The 27666-nt window shown below is 45.5% G+C and overlaps 2 protein-coding genes across 2 annotated transcripts in view; both read left to right on the forward strand.

Moving 5' to 3' along the window:
• Window positions 1-27666, forward strand: part of LOC141176185 (uncharacterized) — a gene marked incomplete at its 5' end in the record, with an annotated part of 484487 nt that overhangs the window by 246674 nt on the left and 210147 nt on the right. The window lies entirely within an intron of this gene.
• The window catches only part of LOC141176062 (uncharacterized), a 50490-nt gene continuing 31245 nt past the window's right edge, over window positions 8422-27666 (forward strand). Inside the window, exon 1 of the mRNA XM_073660045.1 lies at window positions 8422-8500. The gene's annotated coding sequence lies outside the window, so the exon portion shown is untranslated. The remainder of the gene's footprint in view (window positions 8501-27666) is intronic.

The following is a 27666-nucleotide window of genomic DNA, read 5'->3' on the forward strand; positions in this document are numbered from 1 at the left end:
TCAAACTACAGGGGTCCTTAAACTACTATTTTTATCTGGCCCGCCGGGCTGTGGGAGGAGGAGACCGGTGTCAGCGCCTGCCCTTCCCCCCGCTTGCTCAGGGCCCTGGCAGCCGAATACTTACCTCTCCCCGTGCCTCTGCAGATCCGCTGTCTTCCTGCTGTGCGCTCCCTGTGACGTCTCAGGTCAGAGGGTGCGGTGACATCTTTACACCGCGCCCTCCCGAGTGCCGTCACAGGCAGCGCAGAGCGGGAAGACGCCAGCGACACTGGAGTCCAGACCCGAGCAGCGGCAGCAGGTGAGAAGTGAGGTGAGTATTGGATTTTTTTTATGTATGGAGGCATGGGGCATTATATGGGGGGGTGACATCCTGCATGGGGCATAATATGGGGGAGTGACATCCTGCATGGGGCATTATATGGGGGTGGGTGACATCCTGCATGGGGCATAATATGGGGGAGTGACATGCTGCATGGGACATTATATGGGGGAGTGACATGCTGCATGGGGCATTATATGGGGGAGTGACATGCTGCATAATATGGGGGAGTGACATGCTGCATGGGGCATTATATGGGGGTGGGTGACATCCCGTATGGGGCATAATATGGGGGAGTGACATGCTGCATGGGGCATTATATGGGGGGAACAGCCTGCATGGGGCATAATATGGGGGAGTGACATGCTGCATGGGGCATTATATGGGGGAGTGACATGCTGCATGGGGCATTATATGGGGGGAACAGCCTGCATGGGGCATTATATGGGGGAGTGACATGCTGCATGGGGCATTATATGGGGAGAACAGCCTGCATGGGGCATAATATGGGGGAGTGACATGCTGCATGGGGCATTATATGGGGGAGTGACATGCTGCATGGGGCATTATATGGGGGGAACAGCCTGCATGGGGCATTATATGGGGGAGTGACAAGCTGCATGGGGCATTATATGGGGGAGTGACATGCTGCATGGGGCATTATATGGGTGTGACCTCCTGCATGGGGCATAATATGGGGGAGTGACATGCTGCATAGGGCATTATATGGGGGAGTGACATGCTGCATGGGGCATTATATGGGGGAGTGACATGCTGCATGGGGCATTATATGGGGGAGTGACATGCTGCATGGGGCATTATATGGGGTAGTGACATACTGAATGTGGCATTATATGGGGGAGTAACATGCTGCATGGGGCATTATATGGGGTAGTGACATACTGAATGTGGCATTATATGGGGGAGTGACATGCTGCATGGGGCATTATATGGGGGAGTGACATGCTGCATGGGGCATTATATGGGGGAGTGACATGCTGCATGGGGCATTATATGGGGGAGTGACATGCCGCATGGGGCATTATATGGGGGGTGACATCCTGAATGGGGCATTATAATGACAGGGGAGTGACATCCAGCATAGGGCATTATATGGGGGTGTGACATCCTGAATGGGGCATTATAAAGACAGGGGAGTGATATCCTGCATGGGGCATTATATGGTGGGAGAAAGGGACATTCTGCATGGGGCATTATAAGGGGGGGAACAGCCAGCATGGGGCATTATAAGGGGGGAACAGCCTGCATGGGGCATTATAAGGGGGGGAACAGCCTGCATGGGGCATTATAAGGGGGGGGAACAGCCTGCCTATTGAGGGCCTATGCTGCCTATTGGGGACATTTACCTGCCCATTGAGGACCTATGCTGCCTATTGGGGACATTTACCTGCCTATTGGGGACATTTACCTTACCCTTGGGGACCTATGCTGCCTATTGGGGACATTTAACTTGCCTATTGGGGAACTATGCTGCCTATTGGGGACATGTACCTGCCTATTGGGGAACTATGCTGCCTATTGGGGACATGTACCTGCCTATTGAGGACCTATGCTGCCTATTGGGGACATTTACCTGCCTATTGGGGACATTTATGTGACAGGTTGATTTAACTTTACTTGTTCTTCATTTTAAATATTGTATTTGTTCCTGTATTGTTTTTTTACTTCAAAATAAGATATGTGCAGTGTGCATAGGACTTTGTTCATAGTTTTTTTTAAAAACTATATTCCGGCCCACCAATGGTCTGAGGGACAGTGAACTGGCCCCCTGTTTAAAAAGTTTGAGGACCCCTGCTCTAGATAATTCCTTGAGGGGTGTAGTTTCCAAAATAGGGTCACTTGTGGGGGATTTCCACTGTTTAGGCACATCAGGGACTTTCCACACGACATGATGCATGTAGACCTTTCCATCACAATCTGCGCTCCAAACCGTCACTCCTTCCCTTCCAAGTCCTGCCTTGCGCCCAAACAGTAGTTTTCCACCACACTTGGGGTATCAGCATACTCAGGGGAAATTGCACAATAGTTTTTGCTGTCCATTTTCTTTTTTTTACCCTTGTTGAAATAAAAACATTTGGGCTAAAAAACATTTTTGTGGAAAAAATTCAATTTTTTTATTTTCAGGGCTCAATGTTATAAATTTCTGTAAAGCATCTAGGGGTTCAAGGTACTCACTACACATCTAGATAACTTGTGTTTTTTTTTTCACTGTTTAGGCACATCAGGGGCTCTCCAAAGGCGACATGACTTCCACTCTCAAATCCAGCCAATTTTGCGTTCAAAAAGTCAGACGATGCTCCTTCTCTTTTGGGCCTTGCTGTATACACACAAGGCTCCACTGCGTACATGTATGGCTCTGCTGTGTACACACATGGCTCAGCTCCGAACACGTCGCACACACACGGCTCTGTTCCGAACATGTCGTACACTCGCGGCTCCGCTCTGAACACGTCATACACTTGGGCTCCGCTCTGAACACATGTGTATCTGCTCCGTACATTTTGCACACAGACAGCTCCGCTCTGTACACGTTGTACACAGACGGCTCCACTCCATATACGCATGGCTCTGCTGCATACAAGTTGTGGAGACACGTGGGTAAGTGGGTGCTCTTGTCTGCTGGTCCAAGATAGCATGGACCAGGGTTCATCCCACTCAATGCCCGCTCTCCTTTCCCCTGGCAGAACACTACTCAGACAACACAGGGTAAGGGTAAAACAGTGTGGCAATACTTTAGAAAACCTTCAACAGACAATAACACATAAAACAGTCTGAACAAATACACAAAATGGTGCAAATTACAGAATCTCACCCTTCTGCTGACTCGCGGGGATTAGAGCAGCTGTGACTTCGGTGCTTCAAGGCCGATTACCCCCAACAGCAGCACATAGCTTTTGGTGGGCACCCACAGAGAGGAGGTAACGACAATCTTAGGGAGCTAACCGAGTGCAGTGAAGTATGTGGCCACGCGACCGGATTGTCCCAACATGGATTTTTCAAAACATCTCTGAGGGTTCAGCAATGGTCAATGCACCTCCAATGTATTCCTCAAGCTGGAGCTGTGGTTCCCTAAGCTGAAATCCTGTGGAGTCTTTCCTGCAACAGAGGCAGAGCCTCCTTTTATAATGCACAACTGTCCTTCAAGCCATCATCCACAGGTCAGGCGGAAGGTGAGATGAGGTCATCTCTCATTGTTGAGTATTTAATCAATCTGCATAGTTTGTCCTTCAGGCTATGTGCCCACGATGCAGAAATGCTCCGGATTTTTCCTGAGCGTTTCTGCATCTCCCCGGCAGAAAAAACGCATACGAATTTTACATGTGTTTTTTTCTGCCAGGGACAAGCGTTTGTCAAGCGTTTTTAGCATCACTTGGATAAGTGCTTGAAAGTTGGTCACACAATATAAATCCATGCAACCGGCATGGATTTATATTGTGTGACTGTAGAGATCTGAGGTTGTGGGTTGTAATCACCTAGGCAGGTTAACAATGTAGCAATATTTTATTAATCACCTCCATGGTAATGCAGCAATTCCAAGTAAATGGCCAAAATACAGTTCTCTCAGTCCTTAAGTTCTCAACCTGGGATCAGTAGTTCCACTTGTTTTGCATCAGGTGATACCCACTGTCTCCCAACTTTTGGTTGGCCCACAGATTTCGTATCTCCAGCCAGTATAGTCTGTAACCACAGTCCACAATCCTCCAGATGAATCATAGAATCATAGAATGGTAGAGTTGGAAGGGACCTCCTGGGTCATCTGGTCCAACCCCCTGCTCAAAGCAGGATTCACTAGATCATCTCAGACAGATGTCTGTCCAGCCTCTGTTTGAAGACGTCCATTGAAGGGGAACTCACCACCTCTCGTGGCAGCCTGTTCCACTCATTAATCACCCTAACTGTCAAAAAGTTTTTTCTAATATCTAATCTGTGTCTCCTCCCATTTAGTTTCATCCCATTGCTTCTAGTCTTTCCTTGTGCAAATGAGAATAAAGACGATCCTTCTACAATGTGACAGCCCTTGACATATTTGTAGATAGCTATTAAGTCTCCTCTCAATCTTCTTTTTTGCAAGCTAAACATTCCCAAATCCTGCAACCGTTCCTCATAGGACATAGTTTGCAGACCAGTCACCATTCTGGTCGCTCTTCTCTGAACTTGCTCCAGTTTGTCTATGTCTTTTTTAAAATGTGGTGCCCAAAACTGTACACAGTATTCCAGATGAGGTCTGACCAAAGAGGAGTAAAGACCGATAATGACTTCACGTGATCTAGACTGTATGCTTCTGTTAATACATCCCAGAATTGTATTTGCCTTTTTTGCTGCTGCATCACACTGTTGACTCATGTTCAGTCTATGATCTATTAGTATACCTAAGTCTTTTTCACATGTACTGTTGCTTAGCTCTATTCCTCCCATTCTGTATATGCTTTTTTCATTTTTATTGATGATAAATGACAGATGACAGATAAAACAATGAAAGCACAGGTATCCAGTAGCAGCAGTCCTTCAATAAAGTTTAAATCCAAATGACATATCCACAACTGAAGCACGTTTATCCACTTTAGTTGATAACAGATCTTCAACACTCCGTAAGTCATCCATCCAACAGCTCCAGGTTCACAGCCACAAATCCTAACCCTCCGGCATCCTTCCACCAACTCTTCCTAAAACATGACTCTCCGTTCTTTCACTGGGATCAGTCCCCTCCCAGGTCAGACGTGATCACCCTCCCCCTTAAGCATTTACTGTTCGCTAAAAACAATGAAGAATATTCTAGGAGCCATCATCTGAGACTGCATGTGTGGTGACGGTTCCACTGTGTCTACAATCTACACGCACATAATGAGATTATTGGCTGTTGGAACAATGGTTAGATACTCCTGAGATACAGATTAGTGGAATGCTGGACATTTTACTAGTGCACATACTGACAAGTTAGCAGAACTATATAAAACATAACAAGTAAATCACTAATAAAACACAATAATAATATTGACAAAAATGGTGGTACATTGCTGACAAAGTATCATAGTCTTTAGTAAGTGGGCAGCTCCTCACAGTGACCAACATGATATTAAAAAAAAAAAGAATTAGAACGTAAAAAACTTATACTCACCTTTCCGGCGGCCTCGGTCTGCTCCCTGCATCGCTACTGGCTCTGTGGCAGGTGCCCGTAATGTAAAAGGACCTTCCATGACATCAGTGGTCATGTGACAGGTCACGCGACCGCCGACGTCAGCGGTTGCGTGACCCGTCACATGACCGCTGACGTCATGGAAGGTTCTTTTACATTACCGGTACCCGCCACAGAGCCAGCAGCGACACCGGGAGCAGAGTGGGGTCCATCAGAAGATCTCCTCTTCTCCAAACCCAGGTACCATCCGTGCATTGAATCGCATAATATCCGCATGTGCACGTGTAGTCATGCGGATATTATGTGGTCCAATGCAAGTCAATGGTGACTAAAACCCCGCGATTCCGCAAAACTAATGGTTGTGCTGCAGATTTTTCCGCAATGATAATCCGCAGAGGGAATTTCCACAGCATGTGCACAGCACATGCGGATTATCATTGGGAAACATGGCAGACAACTTAACATGCGTTTTTAATGCGTTTTCACAGTGGAAATGGTGCCGCGGAAACGCATTAAATCTGCATCGTGGGCACGCAGCCTCACTGTTTGCAGGTCAACAAGCTACATGGACTTATACAATGGGTAATCAACATATTAGCAAACATCAATTATTCAATGACTCTGCGACCCTGTCCTCCAAACATAGCAACACAATATGCTGCAACAACATCAACTCAAGAGTCAACGTTCAGGCTCATATAACAATGGCCTATGTCTCTTGACCCACCAAACAAACACGTCTGGCTTAATTAACAAGAAAGGCTGTCATCACACAAGCACGCCTTTGCTCTGAACACGTTGTACACGAACAGCTCTGCTCTATACACTTCGTACACACAAGGCTCCGCTCCGTACACGTTGTACATACATGGCTCTGCTCCATACACGTCACACACACACGGCTCCGCTCTGTACACCTCGTACACACACAGCTCTGTGCACCTCCTATACACATCGATCCGGTCTGTACACGTTGTACACATGCGGCTCCGCTCTGTACAAGTCGCAGACACACAGCTCCGCTCTGTACACACGTCACACACACACGGCTAAGCTCCATATACCTCATATACACATGGGTTCGGTCCGTAAACGTTGCACACACACGGATCCGCTCTGTACACCTCGTACACACACAACTCTGCTCCGTGCACCTCCTATACACATAACTCCGGTCTGTACACGTTGTACACATGCGGCTCCGCTCTGTACAAGTCGCAGACACACGACTCCGCTCCATACACCTCCTATACACATGGGTCGGGTCCGTAAACGTTGCACACACACGGCTCCACTCTGTAGACGTCGCACACAAATGACTCTGCTCCGTACATGTCATATACACACAAATCCGTTACGTACACCTCGTACACACATGGCTCCGCTGCGTATGCCTTGCACATGTGCGACTCTGCTCCGTACCCCTCGCACACGTGTAGCTCCGCTCCGTACCCCTCGTACACGTGCGGATCTGCTCCTTACACGTTGTACATACGCGGCTCTGCTCCTTACACATCGTACACACGCGGCTCCACTTCGTACACCTCGCACACACACGGCTCCGCTACGTACAAACACGGCTCTGCTACATACATCTCGTACACACACAGCACTGGTCCTTACATGCCTTACAAGGCTCCGCTCCGTACACCTTGTACACACACGGCTCCACTCCTTACCCGGCCTACACACACGGCTCTGCTCCGTACACCTCGTACACACACGGCGCCGTATACCTCGTACACGCATGGCTCCACTCCGTACGCCTCGTACATACACGGCTCCGTTCTTCACGCCTCGTACAAGCCCGGCTCCACTCCGTACACACGCGTCTCTGCTCCATACACCTCGTACACACGCGGCTCTGCTCCATACACCTCGTACACACGCAGTTCTGCTCCATACACGTCGTACACACGAGGCTCTGCTCCGTACACCTTGTACACAAGCGGCTCCACTCCGTATGCCTCGTACATACACGGCTCCGTTCTTCACGCCTCGTACAAGCCTGGCTCCACTCCGTACACCCGCGGCTCCGCTCCGTACACCTCGTACACACGCGGCTCCGCTCCGTACCCCTCTTACACGCGCGGCTCCGCTCCGTACACCTCGTATACACGCGGCTCCGCTCCGTACACCTCGTATACACGCGGCTCCGCTCCGTACACCTCGTACACACGCGGCTCCGCTCCGTACACCTCGTACACACGCGGCTCCGCTTCGTACACCTCGTACACACGCGGCTCCGCTCCGTACACCTCGTACACGCGCGGCTCCGCTCCGTACACCTCGTACACACGTGGCTCTGCTCCGTACACACGCGGCTCTGCTCCGTACACCTCGTACACGCGGCTCCGCTATGTACACCTCGTACAGATGTGGCTCTGCTCCGTACACACGCGGCTCTGTTCCGTACACCTCGTACACGCGGCTCCGCTCCGTACACCTCGTACACACGCGGCTCTGCTCCGTACACCTCGTACACACGCGGCTCTGCTCCGTACACCTCGTACACACGCGGCTCCGCTCCGTACGCCTCTTACACGCGAGGCTCCGCTCCGTACGCCTCGTATACGCGCGGCTCCGCTCCGTACGCCTCGTACACGCGCGGCTCCGCTCCGTACCCCTCGTACACGCGCGGCTCCGCTCCGTACACCTTGTACACATGCGGCTCTGCTCCGTACCCCTCGTACACACGCGGCTCAGCTCCGTACACCTCGTACACACGCGGCTCCGCTCCGTACACCTCGTACACACGCGGCTCTGCTCCGTAAGCCTCGTACACACGCGGCTCTGCTCCGTACACCTCGTACACACACGGCTCTGCTACATTCACACTGTAAACCCCTCCTGACCCCACACATAAACTTCAGCTCATCCAGCACCATGACAACCAGCACAGCAGAGTCCTGCATCCACTGAGGCCCCTGATCATGTGACCACTGACTCCTCCCCTCCTGTGACCTCATCACAGCTCCTGTGCGCACAGAGCAGCCATATATGTGGTGGCTGTTCTGCAGGTGGAGGTATGTGGAGCCCCCATTACTGGGCGCAGGGGGCATTAACCCCTTCAGCACGGAGACTCTTTTGGGGTCTTGTGTTGCCCCTTTATAAGAATCATAAGGTTTTTGTTCTGTTTCCTGTAATAGATACATACAACCCAACTATGGAGACAGGAATGGAGGAAACGTATTGTTCTCATAGTACAGGACCCCTTTACTGGCCCCACAGTGTAATGCCCCCATTATGCCCCTTATGCAGGATGTATGATGCCCCCACACAGTGTAATGCCCCCATTATGCCCCTTATACAGGATGTATGATGCCCCCACACAGTGTAATGCCCCCATTATGCCCCTTATGCAGTATGTATGATGCCCCCCACACAGTGTAATGCCCCCATTATGCCCCTTATGCAGGATGTATGATGCCCCCACAGTGTAATGCCCCATTATGCCCCTTATGCAGTAGGTATGATGCCCCCCCACAGTGTAATGCCCCCATTATGCCCCTTATACAGGATGTATGATGCCCCCATTATGCCCCTTATGCAGTATGTATGATGCCCCCACACAATGTAATGCCCCCATTATGCCCCTTATGCAGGATGTATGATGCCCCCACAGTGTAATGCCCCATTATGCCCCTTATGCAGTATGTATGATCCCCCACTCAGTGTAATGCCCCCATTATGCCCCTTATGCAGGATGTATGATGCCACCCACACAGTGTAATGCCCCCATTATACCACTTATGCTGGATGTATGATGCCCCCACACAGTGTAATGCCCCCATTATGCCCCTTATGCAGTATGTATGATGCCCCCACACAGTGTAATGCCCCCATTATACCCCTTATGCAGGATGTATGATGCCCCCACACTGTGTAATGCCCCCATTATGCCCCTTATGCAGGATATATGATGCCCCCACACAGTGTAATGCCCCCATTATGCCCCTTATGCAGGATGTATGATGCCCCCACACAGTGTAATGCCCCCATTATGCCCCTTATGCAGTATGTATGATGCCCCCATTATGCCCCTTATGCAGGATTTATGATGCCCCCACAGTGTAATGCCCCATTATGCCCCTTATGCAGTATATATGATCCCCCACTCAGTGTAATGCCCCCATTATGCCCCTTATGCAGTATGTATGATCCCCCACTCAGTGTAATGCCCCCATTATGCCCCTTATGCAGGATGTATGATGCCACCCACACAGTGTAATGCCCCCATTATACACCTTATGCAGGATGTATGATGCCCCCACACAGTGTAATACCCCCATTATGCCCCTTATGCAGTATGTATGATGCCCCCACACAGTGTAATGCCCCCATTATACTCCTTATGCAGGATGTATGATGCCCCCACACTGTGTAATGCCCCCATTATGCCCCTTATGCAGGATATATGATGCCCCCACACAGTGTAATGCCCCCATTATGCCCCTTATGCAGGATGTATGATGCCCCCACACAGTGTAATGCCCCCATTATGCCCCTTATGCAGGATGTATGATGCCCCCACACAGTGTAATGCCCCCATTATGCCCCTTATGCAGGATGTATGATGCCCCCACACAGTGTAATGCCCCCATTATGCCCCTTATGCAGGATGTATGATGCCCCCCACACAGTGTAATGCCCCCATTATGCCCCTTATGCAGAATGTATGATGTCCCCCACAGTGTAATGCCCCCATTATGCCTCTTATGCAGTATGTATGATGCCCCCCCCCCAGTGTAATGCCCCCATTATGCCCCTTATGCAGGATGTAGGATGCCCCCACACAGTGTAATGCCCCCATTATTCCCCTTATGTAGTATGTATTATGCCCCCCTAATGCCCCCATTATGCCTCTTATGCAGTATGTATGATGCCCCCCCCCACAGTGTAATGCCCCCATTATGCCCCTTATGCAGGATGTATGATGCCCCCACACAGTGTAATGCCCCCATTATTCCCCTTATATAGTATGTATTATGCCCCCCACACAGTGTAATGCTCCCATTATGCCCCTTATGCAGTATGTATTATGCCCCTTATGTAATATGTCTTATTCCCCCACACAGTGTAATGCCCCTTATGCAGGATGTATGATGCCCCCACACAGTGTAATGCCCCCATTATGCCCCTTATGCAGGATGTATGATGCCCCCCACACAGTGTAATGCCCCCATTATGCCCCTTATGCAGAATGTATGATGTCCCCCACAGTGTAATGCCCCCATTATGCCCCTTATGCAGGATGTATGATGTCCCCCACAGTGTAATGCCCCCATTATGCCCCTTATGCAGGATGTATGATGTCCCCCACAGTGTAATGCCCCCATTATACCTCTTATGCAGTATGTATGATGCCCCCCACACAGTTTAATGTCCCCATTATGCCCCTTATGCAGTATGTATGATGCCCCTACAGAGTGTAATGCCCCCATTATGCCCCTTATTTCACAGGGGCAATACATTATACCTGTGAAAAAATTACCATATCGGGACTAAGTAAAAAAAAAATTGTAAAAAAAATGTTAAAAAATAATAGTAAAATATATTACACTAATAAATACACATTTTTATGTAAAAAAAAAAAAAAAGTAAACATATTTGGTATCGCCTTGTCTAGAATGACCAGTGTCACACTAGTTAACCCCTTGAGTGAATAGCGTAAATGCCTTTTCATCATACTGCTGGAAAAAAGTGGAATAAAACGCAATCAAAAAGACAGATGTAAATAAAAATGGTATTGCTGAAAACGTCATCTTGTCCCGTAAAAATCAAGCTTCCATATAGCCGAAAGATTAAAAAGTTACAGCTCTCAGCATACAGCGATGTCAAGATAAAAACTTTTATAGAAAAAATAATTATGTAAAAGCGCAAAAACATAAAAAAATTACATAAATGAGGTATCTCTATAATCGTACTGACCCGAAGAATAAAGCTGCCTTATCAATTTTACCACACAAGTAATGACAAAAAAAAACAATTCCTGAATTGCTGGTTTTAGTTCATTCTGCCTACCCAAAAATCAGAATAGAAAGCAATCAAAAAAATGTAATTTGACCGAAAATTTTACCAATAAAAACGTCAACTTGCCCCGCAAAAAACAAGCCCCTACATGACTCTGTCGGCAGAAATATGGAAAAATTATAGCTATCAAAATATGGCAATGCAAAGACTAGTTTTTAAAAAAAAAACATTTTTCTAGTGTGTGACAGCAGCCAATCATAAAACCCAATATAAGTCTGGTATCACTGTAATCGCACCGACCAAAGAATAAAGTCGCCTACTTACAGTGCACAAGGAACAGCGTAAAAAACAAATAAAACCAATTATGCACCTGCTGTTGATTTGTTCATTCTGCCTCCCAAAGATCGCAGTAAGGCTCAGTCACACATTTATCCTGCACTTTGCGCTGAGCGCTTACACCGGGGTTTCCGTGTAAATCTCTGAAATAAATGATTAAGACTAGTGTTGAGCTAGTATGTTCTATTAACCCTTTCTCCGAGTATTTACAGCTGCTCGGTGATATGGTTGAATCGCTCCCATGTGCATGATTTGCAACTGTTTGACAGTTTTAGTACATGTAAGGAATGTCTATTTCTTACACATTCCTCACATGTAATAAAGCTGTCAAACAGTTGCAAATCATGCACACGGGAGCGATTCAACCATTTCACCGAGCAGCTGTAAATACTCGGAGCTCGGCCCAAGCATACTCGGACCAGAACATACTCGCTCAACACTAATTAAGACAGAACCCCCAGTGGAAGATTCCCTGTAATGAGGCAGATGGCGGCACTGTGGACGGCGTCTGACCTATGATTCGGTGGTGTCCTTCTTTTTAGCCGTAGATAAAAGCACAGTCAGTCACAGTTTTGTGCACCTCTGAAAAGAAGGACAATGCTGAATAGAAAAAAAATACAGTAATTCCCCAGACGGAGTCCAGAGTAACTCTGCTGCCTCATCTCATTATAGTGAATGGATCTCTCGGGGATTTCATCTGAATCACATCATTCTGAGATTTAGATGGAAACCCCAAAGTAAGTGCTCAGCGTAGAGCGCTGGATAAATGTGATCCAAAATGTTATGTAAAATATTCCCAATTAAAGCTTCACATAAAAAGCCCCCACTCAGGTACGTCATGTGTTAATGGAATTATAGGGAGCTTCCACGTTACTGGTAATACAAAGGCTCTGGAAAAGCAAAATGGCTTCTCGCCCCTTTCCCCTCGCCAAAAGAAATTCAGCAAATTCTGCACTCCCAAATCCCCCCTCCCTTCTGAGTACCACCGTGTGTCTTAACCTCATTTAGCGTCCACATGTTTGGTAGGGGTATGATTTCCAAAATGGGGTCACTTGAGGGGGGATTCTGCCCTTCTAGCACTTAGGGGCTCTGTATATGGAGTCCGCAAACTATTTTAGGGCAATCTGCCCTCCAGCAGGCAAATAGCTCTCTGTCCCTCCCAAGTCTCACTGTGTGGCTAAGCCGTACTGTACAGCCACATATGAGGTATTGCCACGTTCAGCAGAAATTGTGTGACACATTTTGATGCCATTTTTTTTTTTTTTACCAATTTCCCCATGCGAAAATGTAAAATCTGGGGCTAAAACAAAATATTTGTGGTAAAAATGTAATTATTTTTTCCTTCACTGCCCAATGGTATAAAATTCTGTGATATACCTGTGGTGTCAATATGATAACTGCACCCTTAGATGAATTCATTGAGAGGTGTAGTTTGTAAAATGGGGTCACTTATGGGGGATTCTGCTGTTTTGGCACCTCAGGGGCTCTGCCAATGTGACATGGCATACTCAAACCATTCCAGCAAAATTTGAACTCCAAAATGGCGCTTCTTCCCTTCTGAGTTTTGCACTGTGCCTCAAAGGTAGTTTTCGACCACTCATTGTATATTGGTGAACTCAGGAGAAATTGCACAACAACTTTTGAGGTCCATTTTTTCATGTTACCCTTGTGATAATAAAAAATTTGGGACTAAAAGATCATTTTTGTAGAAAAAAATAGACATTTCATTTTCACAGCTCTACGTTATAAACTTCTGTGAAGCACCTGGGGGTTCAAGGTGTTCACCACACATCTAAATATTCCTTGAGCGGTCTTGTTTCCAAGATGGTGTCACTTGTGGTATGTTTCCACTGTTTAGGCACCTCTTTTAGAACTTTTATTTTAACCCCTTAATGAACGCCAATACGCATTAAAACGGCTGTCATTAAGGGGCTTTATTCCCTCATTGCCGTTTTAAAACTGCAATTGGGAATAAAGGAATATTGCCACCCGGCGGTGGCAATTCGCGTGGGTGTCAGCTGTATGTGACAGCTGGCACCCTGAAGTATCGGCCCCGGACGGTTTTGCAACCGTTCAGGGCCGATTAAACCCTTAAATACAGCTGTCAATTGCGACAGCAGTATTTAAGTTGTTGCAAGGGGGTCACAAGACCCCCTTTGTAACCATGAGACCCCCGCGATGAAAATTGCCGATCACGATGGTTACAATGGTACCCTGAGGTCATGTGATGACCCCAGGGTACGGTGGCCTTTGAGATCCAGCTATAAGCTGACTACACTACACGAGTACTGCAGTGTATGAGACCAGTGATAAAAATAAAAATTATACATGTCCCACAGTGAAAAAAGAAAAAAACGCACACGTCACAAAAGCTGTTTCACCATTCAAAACACAGCGTTTGTGATAAAACAAAAGTAAACAAAAAAGTACACATAAAATTGGTATCGCCGCGTCCGGAACGGCCCGCTCTATAAAACTGGCACATTATTTATTCCGTTTGGCAAACACCATAAAAAAAAGCCAAAAACTTTGCTTTTTCATCATACTGACTCACAAAAAAGTGAATTAAAAGCAATCAAAAAGTTATGTAAAAAAATGGTAAAAGTGAAAACGCCAAACTGCAAAAAACTAGCCCTAAAATAGCTCATTCGGCAAAAAAATTAAATTTACAGCTCTCAGAATATAGCTGTAACATCCCTGGCGGCATGCTTGCATGGTGCACCACCTCCCACCATGCAAGACCGCAATCTTACCCTTCAGTCCAGCCTGCAAACCGTGTTCCAGATCATGCTGTGTGCTTACATCTTGACTGTCTGCTTAGGGCAGCGGCCCCCCCGGTTACTTCCTGATTCTTATAGCTGCTGTGGGCACACCCCTAATGCGTCTCCTGCCTATTGCTGTCAGTCACTGGATATTTAAACCCCCTCCACCCAGAAGGAGGTGCCTGAGCAACACCTTCACTCAGTTTGTCTTTGCATACTGTATTGCCAGGTCCTGTCCTGTCCTGTCACCTCTGTCTTCTAGTCTGTTTTCGCTACTCTGGGAGCTGTACTCCCAGACTCGCTCCTGTATCTCTTGCAGTAGCAGTTCCTGTCTGAACTGTACCCTAGCCTGTTTGTCCGCCATTCTGGGGGCCATATACCCAGACTTGCTCTTGTATCTCTTGCAGTAGCAGTTCCTGTCTGAACTGTACCCTAGCCTGTTTGTCCGCCATTCTGGGGGCCGTATACCAGACTTTCTCCTGTATCTCTTGCAGTAGCAGTTCCTGTCTGAACTGTACCTTAGCCTGTTATCTGTTTTTCTCTATGTCCGTACCTTCCCTTTTCCTGCATTGTCTAACCCTGCACCTAACTCCTACTCGTTGTCTCTGTACTTCTGTTTGTGAGTTTTGTGTCCACTCACTACTTCCTAGCATGTACCTTGTGTGTATCTGGTTCTGCTTGTCCCTTTTCCCTTCCTCCGTATCTTCCTGTATTTTCCAGTCTGTTCCACGTGAACATAGCCCTGTCCTCTCCGCCTTGTCCACCGCACTTGTGGTTTCGCGCCGCTCTGACTTGCCCACCGCTCCGGCGGTTTCTCTCTGCTCTGACTTGCCCACCGCTCCGGCGGTTTCTCTCTGCTCTGACTTGCCCACCGCTCCGGCGGCTTCTCTTCTCTGACTTACCCACCGCTCCGGCGGCTTCTCTCTGCTCTGCCTTGTTCACCGCTCCTGCGGTTTCGCTCTACTCTGCTTTGCTCACCGCTCCGGCGGTTCCCCTCTGCTCTGCCTAGCTCACCGCTCCGGCAGTTCCTCTCCGCTCTACCTAGCCCACGGCTTCGGCAGTTCCTCTCTGCTCTACCTGGCTCTGCTCCAGTCTCCCAGTCTGTACTGGCCTCTATCCAGCCTGGGCTCCAACCTGCTAGTGCCTCCCTGTCTGCACTCCAGCCGTGCTCGCCAGTACCCCCCTGTCTGCATACCAGCCGTGCTTGTCAGTATCTTCCCGTCTGCCCTCCAGCCGTGCCTGCCAGTGCCCGCCTGTCTGCATGCCAGCCTAACCTGCCCATTCCTGCATTCCCCGGTGTAGGTCAACAGCTGTGATCGGGGTCTGACCTGGAGTCGCACCTGGTCCCTCTGCTCGGTTCCTCCTTGGTTCACGGAGTTGTTAGCCGCCGTGCAACCTTGGTTGGATCGGGTTGATACTTAGTTACGGCCCTCCAGGCACTCCTCGGTTCATGGTACAGTGGGATCACGCATAACATAGCTACAAAAAAACCTAGTATTTTATAAAAAAAAAAAAAAAAAAAACATTTTTACTGTGTGATGGCAGCAAAAGCTTAAAAAATATACAGTATATATACAGTATATATAAATCTGGTATCGCTGTAATCGCACCGACCCGAAGAATAATCTGCCTTATCACTTTTACCACACGGAAAACGGCGAAAAAATAAAAATAAGGACTATTCTTGTACTGCTGTCTATTTGTTCATTCTACCTTACAAAAATCGGAATAAAGCTTAACTCACATTTATCCTGCGCTCTCCACTGAGAGCTTACGTCTAGGTTTCCGTGTTAATTCCTGAATACCGTGATTCCGACAAAACCCCAGACGGACCCACTTACTTATGAGGCTGATGGAGTCACTTTGGACTGGTCTCTGATCCAGGGTGTCCCATTATTTAGGACGTCTTTTTAGCGCACAAGTGTGGGCAACCCCAGATCTTTGCACGCCTAAAAAGATGGAGACCACCGGAGCAGATGCCAAACGGAGCCCAAAGTGTCTCCATCTGCGTCGTTATGGTGGGTGGGTCTATTGGGGGTTTCGCCTGTATCGCATTTTTGTGGAATTTACACGGAAACCCTGCGGTAAGTTCTCAGCGTTTAACACAAGAATGTGATTCCAGCCTTATTCTGGAAGCGATCAAAAGATATTATGCGTCCCAAAATGTTACCAATAAAACCCCCTAATTTATCCCCAAAAAAACAGACTCTGGTCCGTCATCTGTCACTGAAACTATATGGGGTTCCCACGTTACTGGTAGAACAAACTGAAAAGCGACATGTCTCTCTTCCCCCTCGAATTAAATCCAGTGAATTCTGCTCTCCCAAATCCAAATGTCCCTCCTTCTGAACCCCATTGTGCCTAAACCACTATAAGCGGCCATATGTTTGGCATTGTTATTGTTATGTTCTGCTACCAAAGCTAAGGAAAGAGAGGAGATCTGTCCCTACTATAAGACTCAGCTGAATCCCTACGATGTAACAGGGAACCTGATCCTGCGATCAGACCTGCTAAAGTCCTAATCTAGTCTGTACGGAGACCTATAGATTTGGGGAGGGAATCCCTACAAGTACTAAGGACTGGGAGGAATATGGGACACCTCCTAACAGAAATAGCAGCAGACAGACGAACAAACAAAATAGATAGAACCTAGAGGTCCGTAGACCAAGCAAACTAACAGAGTTAGATACAGAGCACAGGCTAGCTAGAAAGTAGATATACAATGAAGTCCAGCAAAGCCAGAAGGGCGGAGCAGGATTAAATAGGCCAACAAGGTCATGTGACCAGCAAAGGAAAAAAAACCTAACAGCAAGGTTCTAACAGTACCCCCCCTTCTAAGAGGATCCTCCGGATCCCCTAGGACCAGGCTTATCAGGAAATCTCCTGTGAAACGCTCTGATAAGTCTGGACGCGGAAACATCATCTGACCTCACCCAAGAGTTATCCTCGGGTCCGAAACCTTTCCAGGCCACAAGATACTGCAAACTACCTCTATACCGTCTAGAGTCAAGGATGCGAGAAATTTCATATTCCCCGTCCTCCACCACCGGAGGAACAGAGGCAGAGGCGTCACCATCCGACACAACAGCTTTTTTTAACAGAGAGACATGAAAGACCGGATTAATTCTCCAGGAGGTAGGAACCTCCAACCTAACAGCAGATTGGTTGACAACCTGAAGCACCTTAAAGGGCCCTACAAACTTGGGACCCAATTTCTTAGAAGGAATCCTCAACCGCAGATTCCTAGAGGACAACCAAACCATGTCACCAACAGCGAACAAAACCTCCTGTCGTTTCCTATCAAAGTAGTCTTTAGATTTTCTGTTGGCCTCCTGAAGATTACCACGCACATCCGTCCAAACTCTTTCCAAATCACCGGAAAAATTCTCCTCCTCAGGCACGGCAGATCCCAACTTGGAGAACGACCCAAACGACGGATGTCTCCCAGAACAACAAAAAAAAGGCGAACAACCAGCAGAAGAAGATGTATGATTGTTCAGAGCAAATTCGGCAAGTGGCAGAAACTCAGACCACCCCTCTTGATTGTCTGCCACAAAACAACGCAAGAACTGCTCAACATCCTGGTTTTTCCTTTCTGTCTGGCCATTAGATTCAGGATGATATCCGGACGAAAACGACAAATGAATTCCCAACCTGTCACAAAAGGCACGCCAAAAACGAGCCACGAACTGAGGACCCCTATCAGAAACAATGTCAGTAGGAACGCCATGAAGTCTGACAATTTCCTTGACAAAGGCCTTAGCGAGAGTTTTAGCGCAGGGCAGTTTGACGAAGGGAACCAAGTGACACATCTTGCTAAAACGGTCCACGACCACCCAGATGACAGTAAAACCCTCAGAGGGGGGAAGGTCAGTTATAAAGTCCATAGCCAAATGTGTCCAAGGAGCACTGGGGACCTCCAAAGGACAAAGCAACCCCGCAGCAGGAGTATGTGAGGACTTAGATCTAGCACATATAGTACATTGGCGCACCCACTTAATGACTTCCTTCTGCCATCCAGGCCACCAAAAACTGCGACCCACCAGTCTCTTGGTCTCAGAGATTCCGGGATGACCTGCCAACCGAGATTCGTGACACTCAACAAACAAATCTCTCCTAAAGGTCCCAGGCACAAACAACCTCCCATGAGGAGTGTTAGATGGGGCATTCTCCTGAGCTTTAAGAATCTCATCTTCCAAAACGGAGTCTAAAGCAGCTATCACAACACCTTCTTGTAAAATGTTTTCCTCTTTCTCAGCACCGACTATGGGAGAAAAACTGCGAGACAAGGCATCCGCCTTAACATTCTTAGTACCAGGGATGTAAGTAACGGAGAAATTAAACCGCGAGAAAAACAGTGCCCACCTAGCCTGACGGGCATTCAGGCGCTTGGCAGCGTCAAGATATATCAGATTTTTATGATCCGTAAGAACCTGAACGGGAAATTCCGCACCTTCCAAGAAGTGGCGCCAGTGTTCAAATGCGAGTTTAATAGCCAATAATTCCCGATTACCAATATCGTAATTCAATTCAGTCTCCGAAAATTTTTTTGAAAAAAATGCACAGGGATGTAATCCTTCCCCGTTATCCTGAGACAATACTGCGCCAACCCCCACAGAGGAAGCATCAACCTCAACCAAAAACGGCCTAGTAACATCAGGCTGCATAAGGATGGGAGCAGAGGTGAACCTCTCCTTGAGATACACAAAAGCTTCAATGGCCTCAGAAGACCACTGAACCGCATCAGCACCTTTCCTGGTGAGATCAGTCAGAGGTTTGACAATACTAGAAAAATTTTTTATGAATTTTCTATAGTAATTGGCGAAACCCAAAAACCTCTGTATTGATTTCAAACCAATAGGCCTAGGCCATTCCTGCACAGCCTGAACCTTAACCGGATCCATCTCAAAACCTTTGCTGGAGATAATGTAGCCCAAAAAACTAATTCTCTGTACAGCGAACTCACATTTCTCCAGCTTAGCAAAAAGCGAATTGTCCATTAATAACTGTAATACCTCACGCACGCTCCGCCAATGAGACTCCAGATCTGGCGAATAAATCAAAATGTCATCCAAATACACAACCACATTTTTACCGATCAAAGGTCTAAGGATGTCATTAATCAGATTCTGAAAAAATGCAGGAGCATTAGTAAGACCAAAAGGCATAACCAGATTCTCAAAATGACCCACAGGAGTGTTAAAAGCAGTCTTCCATTCATCACCCTCCTTCATGCGCAACAGATTGTATGCCCCCTTAAGGTCAATTTTAGAGAACCACTTGGCCCCCAATAACTGGTTAAACAGATCAGGAATCAATGGCAGTGGGTAAGGATTGCGTACCGTAATTTTGTTAATCTCACGAAAATCCAGACAAGGACGTAAACCGCCGTCCTTTTTTTTTTACAAAAAAAAATCCAACCGCCACAGGAGACTTAGAGGGCCTAATGTGACCGGCGGCCAAACTTGTCTGTATGTATTCCTCCAAAGCCTTCCTCTCAGGAATAGTAAGGTTAAATAAACGACTTTTAGGAAGAGTCGCTCCAGGGACAAATTCAATAGAACAATCATAGTCTCTATGGGGAGGCAAAACCTGCGATTCTTTCTCAGAAAAAACTCTCCAAAAATCCTGAATAGGAACAGGCAATTCTCCCCTATCCAAAGCTGCAATACGCCCGTTACAACACTTGTCATAACATTTATGGCTCCAGGATTTAATTTCACTGGTAGACCAATCCAGTACAGGATTGTGAAATTTTAACCAGGGCAAACCCAATATTACTGGAGAAGGCAAGTTATTCAACACTACCAAATCCAATTTCTCATGGTGAACACCATTAATAGTGAGAGGAAATTCACTGACCTTGAGAGTAATATTCTTCAAAGGGGAGCCATCCACAGAAACCACAGCAATGGGGGATGATAAAGGTTCAGGTTTTAAATTGAGTTTTTCCACGAATCCCCCATCAATAACATTCAGTGTAGACCCGCAATCAACAAACACCCGAAATTCCATTAATTTTTCCTGAGCAATCGTGGAAGCAGCTAAAAATATACCCTTGGAATTTAAACAGGCAATACGGGCGTGACTGACCATTTTTTTTTCTTTCTTCATACGAAGCTCACAGCCTTTAATCAAATGACCAGATTTTCCACAATAGAAACACAAGCCTTCTGAAAAACGACGGTGTTTTTCTTGAGAGCGAGGTGCCACCGATCCAATCTCCATCGGTTCACCACTGTTAGTACACACATTATCATAACCAGAAACTGACATAGCAGAGGATTTGCTCTCATTAACCCTAGCACGCAGTCTTCTGTCCACCCGTATAGCTAATTGCATAGCCTGTTGCAAATCCTCAGGTGTAGGATAAGCAATTAGCAGGTCTTTAACCTTTTCACTGAGCCCAGCAAGAAATAGACTTTTCAGAGCAGAATCGTTCCACCCTGTTTGAGTGGACCAACGACGAAAATGTGTACAATATTTTTCCATATTACCTGATCCTTGTTTTAAACGTCTCAACTCAGTCTCAGCTGATGCCACACGGTCAGGATCATCATATAATAGTCCTAAAGCAGAAAAAAAACTATCCACTGATCTGAAGCATGTATCACTAGGTTGCAAAGAAAAGGCCCACTCCTGAGGCTCTTTGCGCAAAAGTGACATTATGAACCCTACGCGCTGGGATTCATCCCCAGAGGACTTGGGTCTCAAACGAAAATACAATAAGCAAGCATTTTTAAATGAAAAAAATTCTCGATGTTCACCAAAAAATAAATCCGGCAAACATACCTTAGGCTCCAAGAAATATGCTCCAGAACAGTTACTCACGTGCTGACGGAGCTCGGCCACTTCCAGAGAGAGTCCCTGCAGGTGTTTAGCCAAATCCTGAACCGACACCATGATGGAACAAAAAAAAATCTTTCCTTAGAGAATTTACAGGCTGGACTTACTGTTATGTTCTGCTACCAAAGCTAAGGAAAGAGAGGAGATCTGTCCCTACTATAAGACTCAGCTGAATCCCTACGATGTAACAGGGAACCTGATCCTGCGATCAGACCTGCTAAAGTCCTAATCTAGTCTGTACGGAGACCTATAGATTTGGGGAGGGAATCCCTACAAGTACTAAGGACTGGGAGGAATATGGGACACCTCCTAACAGAAATAGCAGCAGACAGACGAACAAACAAAATAGATAGAACCTAGAGGTCCGTAGACCAAGCAAACTAACAGAGTTAGATACAGAGCACAGGCTAGCTAGAAAGTAGATATACAATGAAGTCCAGCAAAGCCAGAAGGGCGGAGCAGGATTAAATAGGCCAACAAGGTCATGTGACCAGCAAAGGAAAAAAAACCTAACAGCAAGGTTCTAACAGTTATAGTGGGAAGAGAGCACTTGACGGTTTACGGGCTGCGTATCGCCAGAAGCACAAGCTGGGAACAATGTATGGGGGCACTACAATATATGGGGGCACTACACTGTATGTGGGCACAATGTGTGGGCACTAATCTGGCAGTTTTGCAATTCTAAAGAAAAAAAGCCTGGCATGGATGTTACAAAATAGTCACTGCAGCCGTAGATGAATTCATTGAGAGGTGCAATTTCTACAATGGGGTTACTTTTGGGGTTTTTCTGCTGTTCTAACACCTTCAGAGCTCCAAAAATGTCGCCCGTAAACTATTCTAGCAAAATCTGTGCTCCAAAAGCCAAATAGCGCTCCTTCCTTTTCAGCCCTGACGTGTGGCCTAAAAGTAATTTCTGACGACATATGGGGCATCACCGCGTTCGGAAGAAAGTGTGCAATAAATTATGGGGTTCAGTTTCACCTATTCACCCTTGTGTACCTGAAAATTTTCAGCAAATACAATAATTATATTTTTACCACTAAAATGTCATATTTCCATGTTTCAGTGTTATAAAATTCTGTGAGGCACCTATGAGTTCAAAATACTCACTACTCCCCTAGATGAATTCCTTAGGCAGTGAAGCTTCAAATATGGGGTCACCTGGGGGATTGTTTCTGCTGTTTTCTCATGTCAGGTGCTTTCCAAATGCCACATTCACAATTTATTCCAAACAAATAGTTCTCTTTCCTTTCCTAACCCTGTCATGCGCCCAGACAGAAATTTTTGACCACATATGCAGTATCATCGCGTTCGGGAGAAATTGCGTAACAAATTATGGTGTCCATTTTACCTATTATCCATTGTGAAAATTACAAATTTGAGGCTAAAACAATATTTTCGTGAAAAAAAAATTCAAATTTTCCATATGACGACCTTCCCTTCCAAGCCCTGCCGTGTGCCTAGACAGTGGTTTTCCCCCACATATGGGATATCGGCATGCTCAGAAGAAATTGCACAACACATTTTGTGGTCCATTTTCTATTATTACCCTTGTGAAAATAAAAAAATTTGGGTCTGAAGTTTAATTTATGTGAAAAAAGTTAAATGTTTATTTTTTCCTTCCACGTTGCTTCAGTTCTTGTGAAGCATGTGACATAACTCTGATTTAAGGGCATAAGAATTCAAAGTTTGAAAATTGCAAAATTTTCGCCAAATTTCCATTTTTTTTCACAAATAAATTTAAGTCATATTGAATAAATTTTACCACTATCGTGAAGTACAATATGTCGCTAAAAACAATCTTTGAATTAGTAGGATCCGTTGAAGCGTTCCAGAGATATTGCCTCATAAAGTGACACTGGTCAGAATTGTAAAATTTGGCTTGGTCAATAAGGTCTAAATTGGCTCTAAGGGGTTAAACAACTCTCCTTTGTGCGATCATAAAACATACAAGCCTCTAATTGCTCAGATAATGCACTGTACTATTGTAGTGCAGTGTATCATCACTGCTTGTCATGTAATACTAATGGCCCCATACACATGAGTTAAGTGTTGGCTGAATGGTCATTGGGCAGACGGCTATCTCTCCCGACTCCCCCATACACACAAATATTCCAGCTTTCCTGTGATCTGTATGAGGGTCCCTTTGACTCTTCTAGCGGAGGATTATCTACAGGAAGAACAAACGGATTAGCCTCTGAATGCCAAATCCTTTTCTGCCCTGACATCATCTGTCAGGAGGCCCCCAAATACATTATATAGTCAACCAAACCCCCGAAATTAGTGCTTTCATGCAACTTTAGTCTAATGTGCTTATATTTGACCACATACCAGTACATTAAATGGGTACTGGCAAATTACATTTTTATTAATCGAAGTTTACAAAGACAAAAATATATTAAAATTCAAGAGGAGATACAAGAGAGAGTCACTCCTCACCCAGAATAAATTAAAACTGGTACTCCTGAGTATGTCACAATTACAAAAATTCATGTGATATAAAAATAATAATCATAGTGTACCAACCAAGTGGATAGTATATAACGTGGTTCTCTTACAACATATTCCTAGTGCAATGAAATATATAAAAATTAATTAGACCCACAATGGTACCAGTTCAATAGATCATGTACTACTAGAGTAGTTTAAGTAACAAAAAAACAGAATTAAATCTATAAGGAATATGTATATATTAATAAGTAAATGCTTATAATACAGCATATAAATAAATGCATAAAGTGCCTTGCGTGCAATAGACGTACCAGCTAAAAAGCTGAAGGGGTTAAGAGAACTACCATATAAATATATAAGAGCATAGATATATGTATAGGATTAGTACCTAGGATAGTCGCAGCCACTGGGTAGGCGGAAGCCCCCGACGCGCGTTTCGCACTTGCTTCTTCCTGGGGGAGTGTGTTTTAGTCCAAATGTATATGGAAAAAGTAACTTATTGGACGTTGCTTAATAGACTTTCGTGCATTGCAGGCCCAGACACCATTATTAGGCATTTAATTATTGTAGTAACTAGGCAGCCCCATACTATTGAGTACTTGGGGAGGAGGGGAATTGAGCCGAACTCTGCCAAACATTCTTGGATTCCATGTTTGCATTTGACATAAGCATGTGGTTAAACTGCCAGGGTTGGTGTAGCAGCTGTACCTGTGCCATCCCTGCGGTGTAGATCTGTTCTGGTGCTCAAAAGAGTTACTTTTTAACATGTTAAACATTTGTTTTAACCCCTTTACCCCCGAGGGTGGTTTGCACGTTAATGCCCGGGCCAATTTTTACAATTCTTACCACTGTCACTTTATGAGGTAATTACTCTGGAACGCTTCAACGGATCCCCCTGATTCTGAGATTGTTTTTTTTGTGACATATTGTACTTCATGATTGTGGTAAAATTTCTTCTATATCACTTGCGTTTATTTGTGAAAAAAACGGAAATTTGGCGAAAATTTAGCAATTTTCAAAATTTGAATTTTTATGCCCTTAAATCAGAGAGATATGTCACACAAAATAGTTAATAAATAACATTTCCCACATGTCTACTTTACATCAGCACAATTTTGGAAACAAATTTTTTTTTTATTAGGGAGCTATAAGGGTTAAAAGTTGACCAGCGATTTCTCATTTTTCCAACAAAATTTATAAAACCATTTTTTTAGGGACCACATCACATTTGAAGTCACTTTGAGGGGCCTTTATGACGGAAAATACCCAAAAGTGACACCATTCTAAAAACACACAACACATTTAGCGGGCACTGCTCAATGATTAGCTATAAAAACATTTTTTGTTTTTAACAAAGGGGTGCTACTGTAAACCCACGCTGGGAATCAATTGGTATACAGAAGAGAAAAGGGCATAGGGCAAACAAAGACCATGCACTCCCAAATGTAATGCAAAATATCAAAAAGTTTTTATTAATAATACATCAACAATACACAAACAACCAAGTTTTTTTAAAAACACTTAAAACAAAACCTGTGTAGAAAATATTCAGATACAAGAGGTATGGGAAAATAACCCAGCAATGCAGAAAACCTCTAAACTTTGTAGGTACTGTGAAAAGTCAAGTATTTATTGAGTCCAGATAGAAAACAATACCTTAGGTCACTGACCACTGGATCAATATATTAATAAACAGTCAATATTTGCGGTAAAAACGTGACCTTGGCAGATGAAAGCATTATATATAGGATCAATGCATATAGTTTACCTACAAAGTGAGTGGACCCAACACGTGTCGCTGCTCACCAGCAGCTTCGTCAGGAAAGCCTAAGGTATACCACCAACCCAGGCAGTTTAACCACTTGCTGCTGTCAAATGCAAACATGGCATCTAAGAATGTTTGACAGAGTTCGGCTCAATTCCCCTCCTCCCCAAGTACTCAATAGTCTGGGGCTGCCTAGTTACTACAATAATTAAATGCCTAATAATGGTGTCTGGACCTGCAATGTACGAAAGTCTATTAAGCAACGTCCAATAAGTTACTTTTTAATGCCTCCATATACATTGGACTAAAACACACGCCCCCCAGGAAGAAGCAGGTGCGAAACGCACGTCGGGGCGTCCGCCTACTCAGTGGCTGCGACTATCCTAGGTACTAATCCTATACATATTTTGCATTACATTTGGGAGTGCATGGTCTTTGTTTGCCCTATGCCCTTTTCTCTTCTGTATACCATTCTAAAAACTTTATTAACCCTTCAGGTGCTTCACAGGAATTTTTGGAATGTGGAAGAAAAAAATGAACATTTAACTTTTTTCACAAAAATGTTACTTTAGACCCAATTTTTTTTTATTTTCGCAGGGGTAACAGGAAAAAATGGACCCCACAATTTGTTGTGCTATTTCCCCTGAGCACGCTGATACCCCATACTTGGGGAAAAACACTGTTTGGGAGCACGGCAGGGTTCGGAAGGGAAGGAGCGCCATTTGACTTTTTGATTGTAAAATTTGCTTGAATAATTAGCGGACACCATGTTGCGATTGGAGAGCCCCTGATGTACCTAAACAGTGGAAACCCCCCACAAGTGACACCATTTTGGAAACTAGACCCCTCAGGGAACTTATCTAGATGTGCGGTGAGCACCCTGAACCCCCAAGTGCTTTATTGAAGTTCATAACATGGAGTTGTGAAAATAAAAAAAATCCAACTTTTTCCTCAAAAATTATGTTTTAGCCTCAATTTTTTTATTTTCACAAGGGTAAGAGGAGAAAATGGACCCCAAAAACTGTTGTGCAATTTCTCCTGAGTATGCCAGTACCCCATATGTGGGGAAAATACTGTGTTTGGGCGCACGGCAGAGTTCAGAAGGGAAGGAGCACTGTGTGGCTTTTTGAACGCAAAATTGGCTGGAATTGAGAGCGGATTTTATGTCGTGTTTGGAGAACCCCTGATGTGCCTAAATAGTGGAAACCCCCCCACAAGTGACCCCATTTTGGAAACTAAACCCCTCAAGGATTTTATCAAGGGGTATAGTGAACATTTCGAACCCAGAGGTACGACACAGAATTTGATAACATTAGGTCATCATATTGAATAAGTTGTCATTAGTCTTGAGTGCAAGAGCTCGCTACTTGAGTTTGCATCGGGTACTCAGGTATTCACCATGTATCACGGGTGCTCGAGTGACATGCTTGAGTCCCCGCCCGCATGTTTCACGGTCATTAGACACCCAAAAAAAAACATGCGGGGGTCGCTCGTGCATGGCAGGCAATCCCCGCAAGTTTTTTTTTGGCCACGAAGCATATTGGGCGGAGACTCGAGCATGTCACTCGAGCACCCGCAATACTCAGTGCATGCCCGAGCACCCGATGAAAACTCAAGGGGCGAGCACTTGCGCTCAACACTAGTCGCCATATCGTCATCTTTTTTTTTACTTTTGAAAAAAATCCTAACCCAAGCCCAACCCTAACCCTCGCCTAGTCTAACCCTAACCCCAACCCTAACCCGAGAGTTTATTTTTTTTCACCGTTCCTTGTGTGGTATAAGTGATTAGACGACTTTATTCTTCGGGTCGGTGCGATTACAGCGATACCAGAATCATATCAGGTTTTTTTGATTGACAGCTGTCACACACTAAAAGACGCATTTTTTTGTAAAATCTAGTTTTTGCATCGCCATATTTTGAGAGCTATCATTTTTCCATATTTTGGCCTGACAGAGTCATGTGACGGCTTGTATTTTGCAGGACGAGTTGACATTTTTATTGGTAACATTTTCAGTCACTTGACATTTTTTGATTGCTTTCTATTCCGATTGTTGGGAG

The sequence above is a fragment of the Phyllobates terribilis genome, unplaced genomic scaffold (assembly GCF_046119375.1).
Source record: "Phyllobates terribilis strain yellow unplaced genomic scaffold, ASM4611937v1 Scaffold_17__1_contigs__length_24005725, whole genome shotgun sequence".
Lineage (NCBI taxonomy): Eukaryota > Metazoa > Chordata > Amphibia > Anura > Dendrobatidae > Phyllobates > Phyllobates terribilis.